This window comes from Eschscholzia californica, unplaced genomic scaffold, assembly GCF_041429995.1.
Source record: "Eschscholzia californica isolate CP2 unplaced genomic scaffold, dmEscCali1.0.p SCAF_3, whole genome shotgun sequence".
NCBI classification, from domain to species: Eukaryota; Viridiplantae; Streptophyta; class Magnoliopsida; order Ranunculales; family Papaveraceae; genus Eschscholzia; species Eschscholzia californica.
In genome coordinates, this window is record NW_028238420.1 from 36,281,598 (window position 1) to 36,295,493 (window position 13,896).

A 13,896-nucleotide genomic window follows, 5' to 3' on the forward strand; every position below is an offset into this window, starting at 1 on the left:
GTTGAATACGTGGAGGGGATTCTACTGGATCAACAGAGACTAATATTTGCTGGGAAACCGCTTGAAGGTAGGCAAACTCTATATTACTACAACAGCCAGAAGGAGTCAACCCTTCACCTTGTTCTTCGTCTCCGTGGTGGTTGTCTTTAAGTTTATTTGCACTTCATGAAAAAATGAGATGATATTTCTGACGTTAACTTGTAGTTAATTCAACACTTTATGAAATCTTTCCATGAAACACTTTTCTTCCCTGTTGGATCCAAGATCTGGATATATTACCAAACCTTAGTGGAATAACCAAACCTTAGTGGCATGTGTGATGTTATAGCTCCAGAGGCCAGCTTAGATACCCTTCTTTTCTTTGATTACTAGTTTATCATTGTTCTCTATTTGGGGTCATATGCAGTTCTTTATGCATTCTTTGGATTGCGTCTGCTGTATATTGCTTGGAGATCAACAGATTCAAAAGCTTCCCAGAAAAAGGAGATAGAGGAGGTATGTCGTATCGTCTTAAACCTGTTGCATAACATATGTCTTTAGAGTTGTAGAAATTAATTTTGGTTATCTGTCTGTAATTTTTTGTCCTTCTATTGCAGCTCACACTCTTATTTTTCGTAATTTGAAAGCGAAAATAGCGTGCATCAAAACAATAGGACATTCATATTCATATTAAAAAAAAAAGAACAGCAAATATAAGTCTTGGCTACTTTATTGAATGGCGATTTCTTTTTATATGTGGGATGTACATCTCTACTTCTTAATCCCTGTAATTGACTTAATTTGCAGGTAGAAGAGAAACTGGACTCAGGTCATAGAGTAACTACTTATCGACGCATATTATCAAGATTTTTTACTCCCATCTTTCTGGAGGTACGAACTTGCTATTTGTTCATCTAAGATCTCGGGTCATGCATTGTGGTCAACTACACGGATTACCTTGTTTTACCTTGATGAAAAATTCATCACCTAATGATAAACATATAAGTCTTCGATTACAAACCCATGAATGCAAAATTCTGCCTAAAGCAGAGGTGAAATAATTAGTATAAAGAAGAAGATGAATCAATATAATTGGCATATGGTCGGACCAACATAGCAAAATTCTGCCTAATGTTGGTTACTGAGTTGGTTGGTCATCCACTCAGAAAACTTGCTCAGTTAGTTGTGCATCCGCTCAAAAACTTGCTCAGTTGGTTGTGCCTTTAATGTCAAGAAAAGTTTGGTTCTTTCTTCCTTGATTTTCTATGAATCATGGTCATCTATGAAAGCGGAATCTGCAAAGTAATTCTGATTTTTCTTTTCTTTCTTCCTTGCCAGATTTCTGTTGATGTATGGTAACTTTCATTACTACTTTATGTTGATGTATGGTGACTTTCATTACTACTTTACTTTCTCCTTCCCAACCGGGTGAAATTTCAGAGAAAGGCTTATAGTCCTGTAGTAGATTTATCTATTTTTAGAGATACTAGTACAATTTTCTAAATTGTAATGAAGTTTGTATTTGGTCGTTCACATTTGAAGAGCTCATGTCCGGTAGGGTCTTTTTAAGGGTTTTTATATAGCCACAAAGACAAAAGTTATCTTTGTGATAGTAGTTATGATGTACCTCTGTCATGCACTAATATAATGACTTTTGAGTCGATATAAAAGAATCTTATATAGGGATAAATGAAGGATTACATTAGTAGTTTAGTACCATCCCACATTGTCCGGGCAATAGAGTTTTTGAAGTGGATAACTATTTTCTTGCAATTTGGTTTAAGAAAAAAATTGGTGATAGATTTTTGCCGATTTCTGTTCTACTAAAGGTCATCAATTAGAGGCCTTAGTCATTCTAGAACTCCATATCCACCATATGAACATCTGAAATTTAACTCGGTTGGGCTGCAATTAAGGACTAAAAGAACTAGTTTAATCCTTAATGAGTTACCGACATAGCAAAACCACGTTAGTGTCTTACTCCAGCTTTACATTGTCAAGTATTTCAGATATCTGACCTAGTTGTTTATGTATGCGTAAACTTGATCAAAATTTCTAGTTTCTTTATCTACAGGGGGCAAGTTATGAATAGATTATGTATCAAATTTTGCATTATTATTGATCCTCTTCTGCGTCTGACAGGAATACAAGTTGTACATTAACAAATAGTTCTTGGACAACATGGTGATGCACTGTTAATTTTCATGAATGCTTGCTCATCCTTTACCTATCTCCACCTGAAGTTATACATGCATTTCAGATGTCTAAGATTGCTTATTTCTGTGATGATTGACTAACTAGAATAACCATTCTCTCTCCACAGGGAAGAGGCAACAAGAGTAGTGGAGATAACTTTCATGCTGCTCCAAACATCGATCATTCACAAGATTTTGTCAGGAACGACTTGAAAGAGTGGCTTCTCTGGCTGAGGTTTGTGAAGATATTTTTACGTAATGTGGCAATGCTTGAGTACTTATAAGCAAATTAAGATTAAGTTTGTTGTGTACCACATTGCTTACCTTTCAAGGGATTATAAACTAGTTGAAATACACATAAACTAATTTGATCAGTTATAACAAACAATTTAGATATAAATCAAACAGTTATTACAAAAAGGAAAGTCATGACACAAGCCTGAGTGAGAGAGAGATTTGAAGGTTTAGATTGAAGAAGATAAAACGCTGATTCAAGAAGGAGTTGGTTTAATCTTCCGTTGTCGTTTGTTTATATTTGTCGAATCTGATTTATGTTTTAATGAACTTCTAGGTTTAGGTTGCTGTTCTGAGTTGGGTTGTCGTTTGTTTAAATTTCATTTGATCTTCTTCTAATTGTGGGTTTTGAATCTAATTTGTGTATTAGTTTTGGGTTTTAGACTATAACTTTCGATCTATTGAGTTGAATACGTGTTGTAACTCTTATAACAGTTATATGAGTTAAAGATGATGCAATGTGGAGCTATACAAGGTCGGGGTACGAAGTGGTCTAACTCCTGCTGATGATTTGAATGTAACATGTGAAGGGATAAGCGTGTGAGATTTTGATTTTTTGTGTAGTATGTTTGGGTTGGATCGAATCATGTGAAGGGATGAGTTGAAACTTGTGTTACTATCAATCAATATGAGTTGTTTCGTTTTATTTATTGTGTGGTTAGCTTGAGATGTCTGCTTTGTTTTGGTTTTCTGAATTATAAACAGGGTCATCAGTAAAAGCTGCAATATTTTGCTAGCGGGATTCCAGAGCTTTTGAATTTTTTTTTTTCAAATCAGTCATTTATAACGGCCTTTTTGGACAAAGCCGTTACAAAAGGTGGCATTTATAACGGCTTCTTTCAAAAGATCCGTTACAAGAGACAGCATATATAACAGTTTTATTAAAATTTGCCGTTACAAATTACCCTTCTCATTTGCCGCCACCAAAATTCCCGCCAGTTTGGTGAGCCTTTTTATAACGGCTCTCCCACACCAAGCCGTGATAAAAAGAGTAACTGTAACGGCCTAAAGCCGTTACAACTGTATTTGCAACGGGACTTTTTATAACGGCCCATTTATTTTATATAACGGTTCTTGGCCGTTATAAAAAGCTTTTTATAACGGCTTTCCGAGCTGTTGTAACGGCTTTAGCCGTTATAAAAGTGACGTGTTTTTGTAGTGGCATGAGCGTACACTTATAGTTCAAACTAGTTTGTGAGCATTATGAGACCATTACAATGTCGAGCATGTGTTACCATCATCAGATTCGATAAGGGGCAATTACTGAAACCCCCACCTTTTCATAATGCAGATTACTGAAACCCCCACCTTTCATTTATAATTACAAAAACCCCCACCTTTTTAAAAATTCTGTTAGATTTAACTTTATACTTTTAAATATTACTTTGTTACCCCTCATACTAAAACCACCACCTTTTCTTAATAAACTTACTAAAACCCCCACCTTTTCTAATACACTTACTGAAACCCTCACCTTTTCTAAACAGACTTGTCCTCTTACTAAAACTCCCACCTTTTCTAAATACACCTGCTAAAACCCCCACCTTTTGACCACTTTTTGGCTATTTTTTGCTCCTTTTTATGCAATTTTTTTTCTATTTAAACCCAAGTTTGAGACCACTATATAAACTTCACCCCTTCCATCAACAAGTTTTACTTTAGTTATTTAATGGCTTCTTCAAGTTCATCAAATGTGTATCAAAATGCAAGATCACAACAAGAGGTAGTTTTTTTTTACTTTAGTTCTTTTAATTGATTTATATAATTACTGATTTTTCAATATTCACTATGTTTAGGTTATTTGTCAACTTTGCGATCAACAAGGACATTCGGTGTTAGACTGTTCATGGATGTATTCTAGATGCACAAACGACAATTGCAATGGAATTAGGAAAATGATGGTATCCGGCAAACCTAATTCATTTGGTGAAAAATTTCTTACTTGCCAATTTCCCGAATGCGTTAAATTTTGGTGGTTCAAGAATGAACTCAAAAAAGTTACTTTGTCGTCTTCGTCAAAAAAATCGATATTTCAAAGTGGTTGTCATGGTTGTGGAGAACAAAACCACTTTCTCAAGCATTGTCCTTAGAATTTATATCCATGTGAGAAAAATGGATGTAAAGGTAGGATGAAGTTGTTGATTTCACAGAAAGTTCCCAACGATGGTATTCCATTTTTGAAATGTTTAGAATGTGACAAATTTCTCTGGTTGTCCGATGTTATATCGAAGAAAAACAAGTCCAAATTAGATATCACATTAGATGATATATGCTAAGGAGTTGCACAAAAACTTAAATTTAGGTTTTAATGTCTATTGTGGTAGTTATGTCTTTTAGGTTTTCAATTTAAGTTTTAATGTCTACTTGTAATTTCATTTTATGTCTTTTAGTAGTTGTAGTTCTTATTGTGGTAGTTATGTCTTTTAGGTTTTAAATTTAAGTTTTAGTGCCTACTTGTAATTTCATTTTATGTCTTTTAGTAGTTGTAGTTCTTATTTGTATGTGTGTTCTTATTAAAAAAGATGATATTCATAAAAAAAGAGTACATACCATTCCAATCATTAAACTACCATAAAAATCTAACATTCATCCATTTCTTTAAAATCTAACATCCATTCATTTCACAAACATCCATCCGATAAAAAACTAACACCGATTCAACAGAAAACTACCATAAAAATCAACATAAACTAAAAGTGAAATGTAAAGTTGTTGTTGCTGATGACACCTGCATCTCCTATTGTCTGTGTAACAGACACTTGAGGGCCCACTTTTGCCTTACCTTTATCCTTGTTAGATGCCCGTGATGCTGCTACTGCTGCTGACGCCCGTAATGCTGCTAATTCATTCAGAGACCGTGCTGGTGTTGATGCCCTAGGAGTACCTGTTTCCCGTGATTGTGAAGCATGATCTACAGATTGAGTTGGAGTTGCAGACTCTCCAACTTGTGAAGGATTCCCTATTACGGGTGTTGTACTCTTTTTTGAGTTACTTCCGACAGCACCCCCTTTACAGCTCCTGACATTATGACCAGGCTCCTTGCATCTTGAACACTTCCTGAGTTGGCTTGTTGGCGTTTGATTTGGTTCTCCGGCAGACCTATACCTATTCACCTTTGGTCTATCCGGTTGTCTCCTCAATGGAGGTGCATTGACTGTTTCAGTGGTAGGCTGCATATTCAAAATAGGATAGAATAAGAAACTAGAAACCCTAACCTCTTTATAAAGGAAGAAAACCTAGTTGCATAACGTAATAAACATCACAATACAAGGCATTCATGCACATAAAAGAGTCCCCCACATTAAACAACAAAATTCATTGAAAAAAACAAAAGTCTTTAAAACAACAAAGCAAATATTAAAAAAGCACATTTAACATTAAACCATACCTTTACCCACTCAGTAGAATCACCAATTGGATGTATACTTCCTTCATATGAATTTTTGTATGCCCCACATCTATATAGTGCACTACACATGCTACATAAAAGATAAACAAATGTGAGATATAAATCTACATCTACATAAAGGATAAACATAAGTATAAATAAGTAGGAAACCATACTTTTCATATACTGCACCACCAATATCCATTGTAGCACATATAGCATGAACACAAACAAACTTTCTCAGTTGCCACTGTCCACAAGTGCAAGTCATGTCGACTAAATTGACTGTCCAACACTTTTCAGAGTTGGTCAATTTCACTTCAGACTCATTCAAGTTAGCCCAATCAACAGTGTACAGGCAAACTGTAGATTCCATTAACTCCACTTCTTTTTGCATCCTCGGGACCAACTAATCATTGATCCAGTTGTTACTTTTTTCTTTCCTATGTGTATGCATAACCCTAAGCATTTGGTTATGTTTGATGAATAACACACATATCGGTTTGTCCCTCAACAATTTTACCCAACTATTAAAGGACTCGCTCATACCATTGGTTGTATGCTCGGACTCTGAATCTTTGTCATAGAATGCTCGAGCCCAAGTATACTTCGATTCCTTCATCAAGTAGTCATATGCTTTTAGTTCAACTCTCAAATCTTAGTAATGTACTTTTCGAAATTTACCTCTTTGTGTGCTACTCCGGCCCTCCACATAAGACTCTACACGGAAGAATCCTTACAATACTTCCTAAAGTTTGCAAAGAAATGGCGTAAGCAAAATCTAGAGCAAGCTTCAGGAAACACTTTCTCTACTGCTGATAGAAGGCCTTTTCCTCTGTCGCTCATAAATGTAATACTTTTTCCCGACAACATCAAATGCAGCTTCAGTATTTCAAGAAAAGAAGTCCAGTTGGCTTCATTCTCTACATCACAAACCATAATCGCCAACGGGTACAAACCCCCTATTGCATCTAATGCGATGGCTGCCAACAAAGTCCCACCATACCTACCTTTCAGAAAACATCCGTCTAGACCTATTATAGGTCTGCAAAAGTTCCTGAATCCATTCAGTGAAGATTGATATGCAACGAAACAATACTTGAACTGCCTAGTTACCATATCTATACCATATTGTGCAATACTACCAGGATTTGTTTCTAGAATTTTTTTCACACAATACTGGTATCATAACAAATGACTGTTCAAAACTTCCGAAAATCCTATCTTTAAGAAGACACCCAGCTCTATAACTTTTCATGTAATCTATTTTGACTTTGAAATGCCTCCATATATAGTTTTGTACATCTACCGAACTAAAACCAGACGGGTTCTTCCTTGCATGTTTTTCTACGGCATCTGCACAAAACACATAAGAGGCACTACTATTTTTCAAACTAATCCTTTTTCCACATGTATGCTCATTATGTACTCTCTTGACTTTCATTGTCTTTGTACCTTGAACTTCAGACGCATACATATACCATGGACAAAGTTTGACATCATTAACTTCATGAACACCATGATTAGGTTTGGGTTTTCCAATACAAACACACTTTATCCTATCACCTTCGCTCCTTGGAAGTCTCATTTCAAATTTATTCAAAACAACATATCTTTTAGCCATCTTTCTAAATACGCCAACAGATGAGAAAACCATACCTTTTTTAAATTCAAGGGGGACTTGACTTTCATCATTGAACTCCACTTCGAAGTCTTCCAACACCTCAGTGTCCTGAACAAATTGACCAAACTCTTCATCTTCTTTTGCTTGATCAAAATACAGTGGAGGTTGTTGGGTAGAAGGATTATCATTCTCCATAGCCCCTTCGTCTTCTGGTTCATCTCCAGCATCCACATCAGGTTCTTCTTCATGGCCCTCACCCAAAAATCCATGTTCATCCCAATAGGTATCTTCATCTTCCTCTTCAACACAAATATCATCTAATCCCACAACATTGTTAATTACCGGATCAATTTCAACCTCAAAAAATACGGGTATAGGATCAAAAGGATCATCTACTGTATAGTCATCAATGGTTAACGGTGCGTTGCTGACAGTAGTAGCACCACTTATTACAAGACAAATACAATCATTTTCAAACAATCTCATAAAACAATACTATAACGAAATTAGAGAATGTGAAGAAAATCGATTACTTAGTGTTGCTGACAGTGGAGGTGTTTCAGCCATTCGCTTACGAGTACCTTTACCCCCAATTGGGTTCCTGTCAGTCAAGTATGTTAATAAACATATTCTGACATGAAACATACATCACAAATCAAAAAAAAGAAAGGGTAACTTACATTTTGTTCGACGAGCTCATAAGGTCGTCGGAAGATATGAAAGGTACCTTACATTTAATTTTATTCATAAGTTAGATATCATTTGACACGTATCAAACTGAAAATTGTACGAAATTCTCTTTAGAATCTGTCAATAAATAATCCAACTCCAATTATTAAAAATGGAATCTGATCCAATTAGGTTAAATATCATAGTATTTGTATAGTTATAATAATTATTGTATATCAACTGTTGAAGCATTGCATATCAAATTCAGAACTTTAACAAATTTCACTGAAAATCTATGATTTACCAACACATAATCCAATTCTAATTAATAAAAATGGGTACCCAACTAAACCCTAGTCCTGAAAACTTTTTTGCTAGGTTAGATGTCATTGGATTTGTTAATTGTATATCAGTTATTGAAAACATATATATTTAATTCAAAACTTTCATAGTGAAATCCTAATTACTGGCTCAAAACTAAAACTTTAGATGTTAAATGCCATCACTAATCACATGGAAGCTGGATATTCAAAGAGAGAGAAAGTATTTACTTGATTCCAAGATTAAGAGCTTGATAAAGTAATTGAAAATGAATACTACATAATTACTTTAGGATGATCAACAGAAAAGAAATTAATACAAAAGCACCTAAAAGAGTTTTCCCATTCTAAATGCTTCTTAGAGCATGGTACTTAGAGTGCTTCCTTTCTCTCGGTTTGTACTAACGATTTTCCTGAGGAAATTGATACAAAGGAACACGACCATTTGCCACAAAATGCAATAAGAAACTAAACCAATAACTCAAAGACAGATCCAGAATTTCATTAGTCTCACACTCACTGAAATTATCAAGGGAAAAAACTCTAACATTTCACTGATCTCGTAAAAGTTAACCCCAATTTGAACACAACCTCGAAGTCAATCATTTAAAACCCTAAAACCCACGTATCATAGTTGCTTCAGAAATCGATTTAGCCAACAAGATTCATACTTCGAGTAACCCTAACTTGATCAAGCACAAGAAGTCTTACCTCTGCTCGGTTTTTGCTCCCAAAATTTGCTCTGTGGTAGCTCGGTTTTTGCTCCCAAAATGTCCTCGGTGGTAAAGAATGAAAAGGTGGGTTTGCTGTTTGGGAGAGGGAAGATAAAGTCGGTTATTAGTGCCCCCATAATTTTTTCGAAGACGCTCAGTTTTTTATTTCAGAAACGTGGGAGCTTGTTTAACCAATGGATATTTTCGTCATTCCACCTCACTAACGGCCCTACCCCGTTAAATGTGACGGAAAAGTTCAAAAAGGTCGGGGTTTTTGTAATTATAATTGAAAGGTGGGGGTTTCAGTAATCTGCATATTGAAAAGGTGGGGGTTTCATTAATTCCCCCTTGTTTAACTCTATTAGGGGTGGGAATCGGGCGGGTATGGGCACCCGCGGGTAATTCTGAGTCGGGCTCGGGCGGATCGGGTAAGTTTCTCCTCTGTCCACTCGGGTTCTCGGGCGGATTCGAGCGGGCATTTCTGAAATCTCCTGTGATCAAAGCCCGCCCATGCCCACTAAAGCATCGGGCAAGTCGGGCTTCGGGCAAATCGGGCATCGGGTTTCTTTATCTGATATTTTTCTACCTGATCAGAAAACTCTAGAAATTTGATATTGTTCAAATAAGCTTCTCTAAACAAATTGATACCAAATCTTTACAAAACTTATAAATCAAGAATGAAAGAAATACTCAGATTCCGTAACATAAGAAATCAACAACTGATATAGATCTATATATGCAAACATGAGACTTAGTTGTCTTCCACTTTTTTTCTTGTCTTTGTATGTTTCATTAGTTCTTCTTTGTTCTTCCTTCACATCAAAATAATCTTAAAATTTGACCACTACATAGAGATGGAAGATGTACCCAATAACTTATTTATAGAGAAGAAGGTTGGCACAAGAAGGTCTAGTAAATAAGAGAGAAACGGCTAGAGAGACAACGTAGATTCTTTTTCTCTCTCTATGCTACCGAATTTTTCAAATTCAATGTGGTAAACTATTAGGGTTGCTTCAATGTGTAGTTTATATATCTTGGGAGAAACCTTAAATCTACTTTGGGCTTTATAGTGAAATATAATCGACACTCAAAGTGATTGGCATCTATAGGCACCCGTCGGGTGAGCATATCGGGCTCGGGTATGGGCGGGGTGGCGGGCAGAGCTTTTCACCCGAGCCCGCCCACGAAAAATCATCGGGCTGGGCGGGTAGTACCCATCTTCGGGCGCGGGCGTCCATGGACATTGTCGGGCGCGGGTAAACGTGACGGGTATCGGGCTTTCGGGTAGAATTCCCACCCCTAAACTCTATCATTTGCTGTCTTAATACAGCATCATCTCCTCTTCTCTCTTCTTTTTCCTCTCAATTTCTGTTTATTCTTATCTCCTTATTCAACATCACCAAGATCCAGACAAACCCTAACCCTAAATTTCTCATTTTAATCTCTAAAGGGGAGAATTGTGATACGTGCCTAAGTTATTTACTAGTCTAGTATTTCTTATTTGAATAAGTCAAAGTAGTTATTTGTTTCAGTCTAGGTGTTTCTTGTTTGAATTAGTCAAAGTAGTTCGTAGTCTTCCTTGTATCTAGGAACTAGTGTTTGACTAAAGGTGATCACTATAAAAGAGAATCATAATCAATAAAAAGATTACGATCAATTTATTCAAAAGCTTGTTTAGGAGGTTGCTACCCTCGAAGTAGTTTTTATCTTTCAATTCACTGCTATATTCCGAGTTTCTTTAAAGCTTGGTTATTGAAGAACTGAAGGCCCATATCAGTGGTACCAGAGCCTAGATTCTGCGACCTATGGCAGATCCAGATGTTCCAAAAACTCGTTTTCGAGAGTTGTCAGATGCTTTGGCTAAACAAGGTGAGAAAATTCAGCAACTCGACAATCAAAATAATAGTTTTATGCAGGAGATTAAGCAGCAACTTGCTGCGATTAATCTAGCAGTAGAAAAGAACTCCAGAAGTTCAGTAATTGAGAAGAGAGATCACTCAATTGGGTCCACGACCAGCAAATCCACATCTTTTGACTCCGTCGGACTACATAGCAAAGGACCAAGGGTTGATCTGTATACTTATGATGGAAGTGAGGATCCCTCTGGTTGGATTCTACTAGCAAATCAGTACTTTATATTGCATCAGATACCTATAGCACAACGTTTGGTTTTTGCGTCCTTTCACTTGAAAGGAGCAGCCCTACAATATTATCACTATTTACAACATGCTGGTGAACTTAATGATTGGGCTTCTTTTATACCAGCTCTTGAGAAAAGATTTGGTCCTACAGAGTATGAAGATCCAGAAGGAGAGTTGTCTAAACTCTGTCAAACTACTACTGTTGCTGCCTACCAATCTCAGTTTGAAAATTTGGCCCAACGGGTGGATGGTCTTCCGGATAAATACCTCACTCGTATGTTTATAAGTGGCCTTAAAGATGAAATTAAGTTGATGGTCAAGTCTTTTCGACCAGACTCCTTAAAGGATGCAATCGGTCTCGCTCGATTACAAGAAAAACTGTACACAAAGGAGCGAAAAACACTTACAGTTAAGCCACCCAATATTCAACCAAAGACGAAAAGATTATCATATGAGGAAATGAAGGCTAGAAGGGACAAAGGACTTTGTTACAACTGCGATGAAAAGTTTAAACCCGGTCATCGTTGTAAATCTGTTACTTTATTTCTTATGGAAGGCGACAATAACAGTGATGAAGATATGGATTGCTCACCTGAAGATAGTGATGAGATGCCCCCTGAGATATCCCTTCATGCTATTGAAGGGACTGAATCACCTCAAACGATGAGAGTTACTGGAATCTTATACAACAAGCCAATCTATATCCTTATTGATTCAGGTTCAACGCATAACTTTTTAGATCCACTAATTGCATATAAGGTTGGTATTCATGTTTATGCTAATTCCCGTTTTGATGTTATGGTGGCTAATGGTGATAAATTGTCTAGTGAAGGAAAATGTTATGATGTTCCATTAGATATACAGGGGACTCCACTCAAACTTGATTTTTTCCTCCTCTCTCTTGGGGGTTATGATGCAGTATTGGGCACGAGTTGGCTCAAAACTTTGGGGCCCATTCTGTGGGACTTTTCTAAGATGCAGATGCAATATATCAAGGAAGGTGTTCCGGTTAAATTCGAAGGTGTGTTGACTAAGGAGATATCTCTCCTTTCCTGCCCTCAATTACAACAGGCAATCAAATCCACTCCACCTGGGTTATTACTACACATCTCTCAAACTTGTACACTTGGAAAAACAGTAGATCCTCCTCCTCGAATTAAGGCAGTCCTTACTGAATTTTCTGATGTGTTTTCCCCTCCTACCGGACTACCGCCAAGCCGATCACATGATCATTGCATCCCGCTTTTCCCGGGAACAGCCCCAACAAATGTTAGACCATATAGATACCCTTTACTTCAGAAAAGAGAGATTGAACGCATCGTCAAAGAGATGTTACATGAAGGTATCATAAGACCAAGTCGCAGCCCATTTTCTTCTCCAGTTTTATTGGTGCGCAAACACGACGGGAGTTGGAGATTGTGTGTCGATTATAGGGCTTTAAACAGTGCAACTATTAAGGATAGATATCCTATACCTGTAGTGGACGAGTTGCTTGATGAGCTCCATGGTGCTGTTATTTTTTCCAAGTTGGATTTAAGATCGGGATTCCATCAGATTCGTGTGGCTAAAGAGGACATTCCAAAGATGGCATTCCGAACACATGATGGTCACTATGAATTTTTAGTGATGCCTTTCGGTCTCACTAACGCTCCATCCACCTTCCAAAGTCTTATGAATGAGGTATTTCGACCTTTCTTGAGAAAGTTTATATTAGTATTTTTTGATGATATTTTGGTTTATAGTTCATCAGAGATAGAACACATAAATCATCTCAAACAGACTCTACAACTACTCCAAAAACACAAGCTTCACGCTAAAATGTCAAAATGTCATTTTGGGAGTTCGGAAGTTGATTATTTGGGACATGTAATATCAGCACATGGAGTAGCAGTTGATCAAAAGAAGGTTGAATCCATCCTTCATTGGCCCTTGCCAACGACACTGAAATCATTACGAGGTTTCTTAGGGTTGACAGGATATTATCGAAAATTCATTAAAGGGTACGGTGAAATTGCAGCACCTCTGACCAATATGCTAAAAAAGGGAGCTTTTCTTTGGACCGATCATTCAAAGATAGCTTTCGATGAACTCAAGAAATCCATGACCAGTCCACCGTTCTTGCCCTTCCTGATTTCAAGAAAGAATTTGTTATCGAATGTGATGCTTCTGGATTCGGAGTTGGTGCTGTTCTAATGCAATCTGGTCGCCCTCTAGCCTACTTTAGCCAAGAACTTCGCGGTAAGCATCTTCACCTCTCCACTTATGAAAAAGAATTATTAGCTTTAATTCTTTCAGTTCAAAAGTGGCGACCATACTTGCTTGGTAGCTGTTTTGTGGTGAGGACAGACCACCATAGCTTGAAATATTTGTTGGAACAACGAGTTGGTACTCCTTTACAACAAAAATGGTTATCTAAACTCCTTGGTTACGATTATAAGATCGAGTTTCGTAAGGGGTCTCAAAATTCAGCAGCTGATGCATTATCTAGGCGTGATCAAGACTTAAACTTGCACGTCCTATCTCATATGGAACCAAGGTGGATTCATGAGTTTGATCAACTGGCCCGCCTAGAT

The 13,896-nt window shown here is 37.0% G+C and overlaps 1 long non-coding RNA gene across 1 annotated transcript; it reads left to right on the top strand.

The window, feature by feature from the left end:
* The first annotated feature begins 975 nt into the window (after window positions 1-975).
* On the top strand, window positions 976-3,114 carry LOC147549898 (uncharacterized). Its single transcript, XR_015237722.1, has 2 exons — window positions 976-2,409; window positions 2,904-3,114. It is a non-coding gene; the product is annotated as an uncharacterized LOC147549898 (long non-coding RNA).
* The last annotated feature ends 10,782 nt before the right edge of the window (window positions 3,115-13,896 follow it).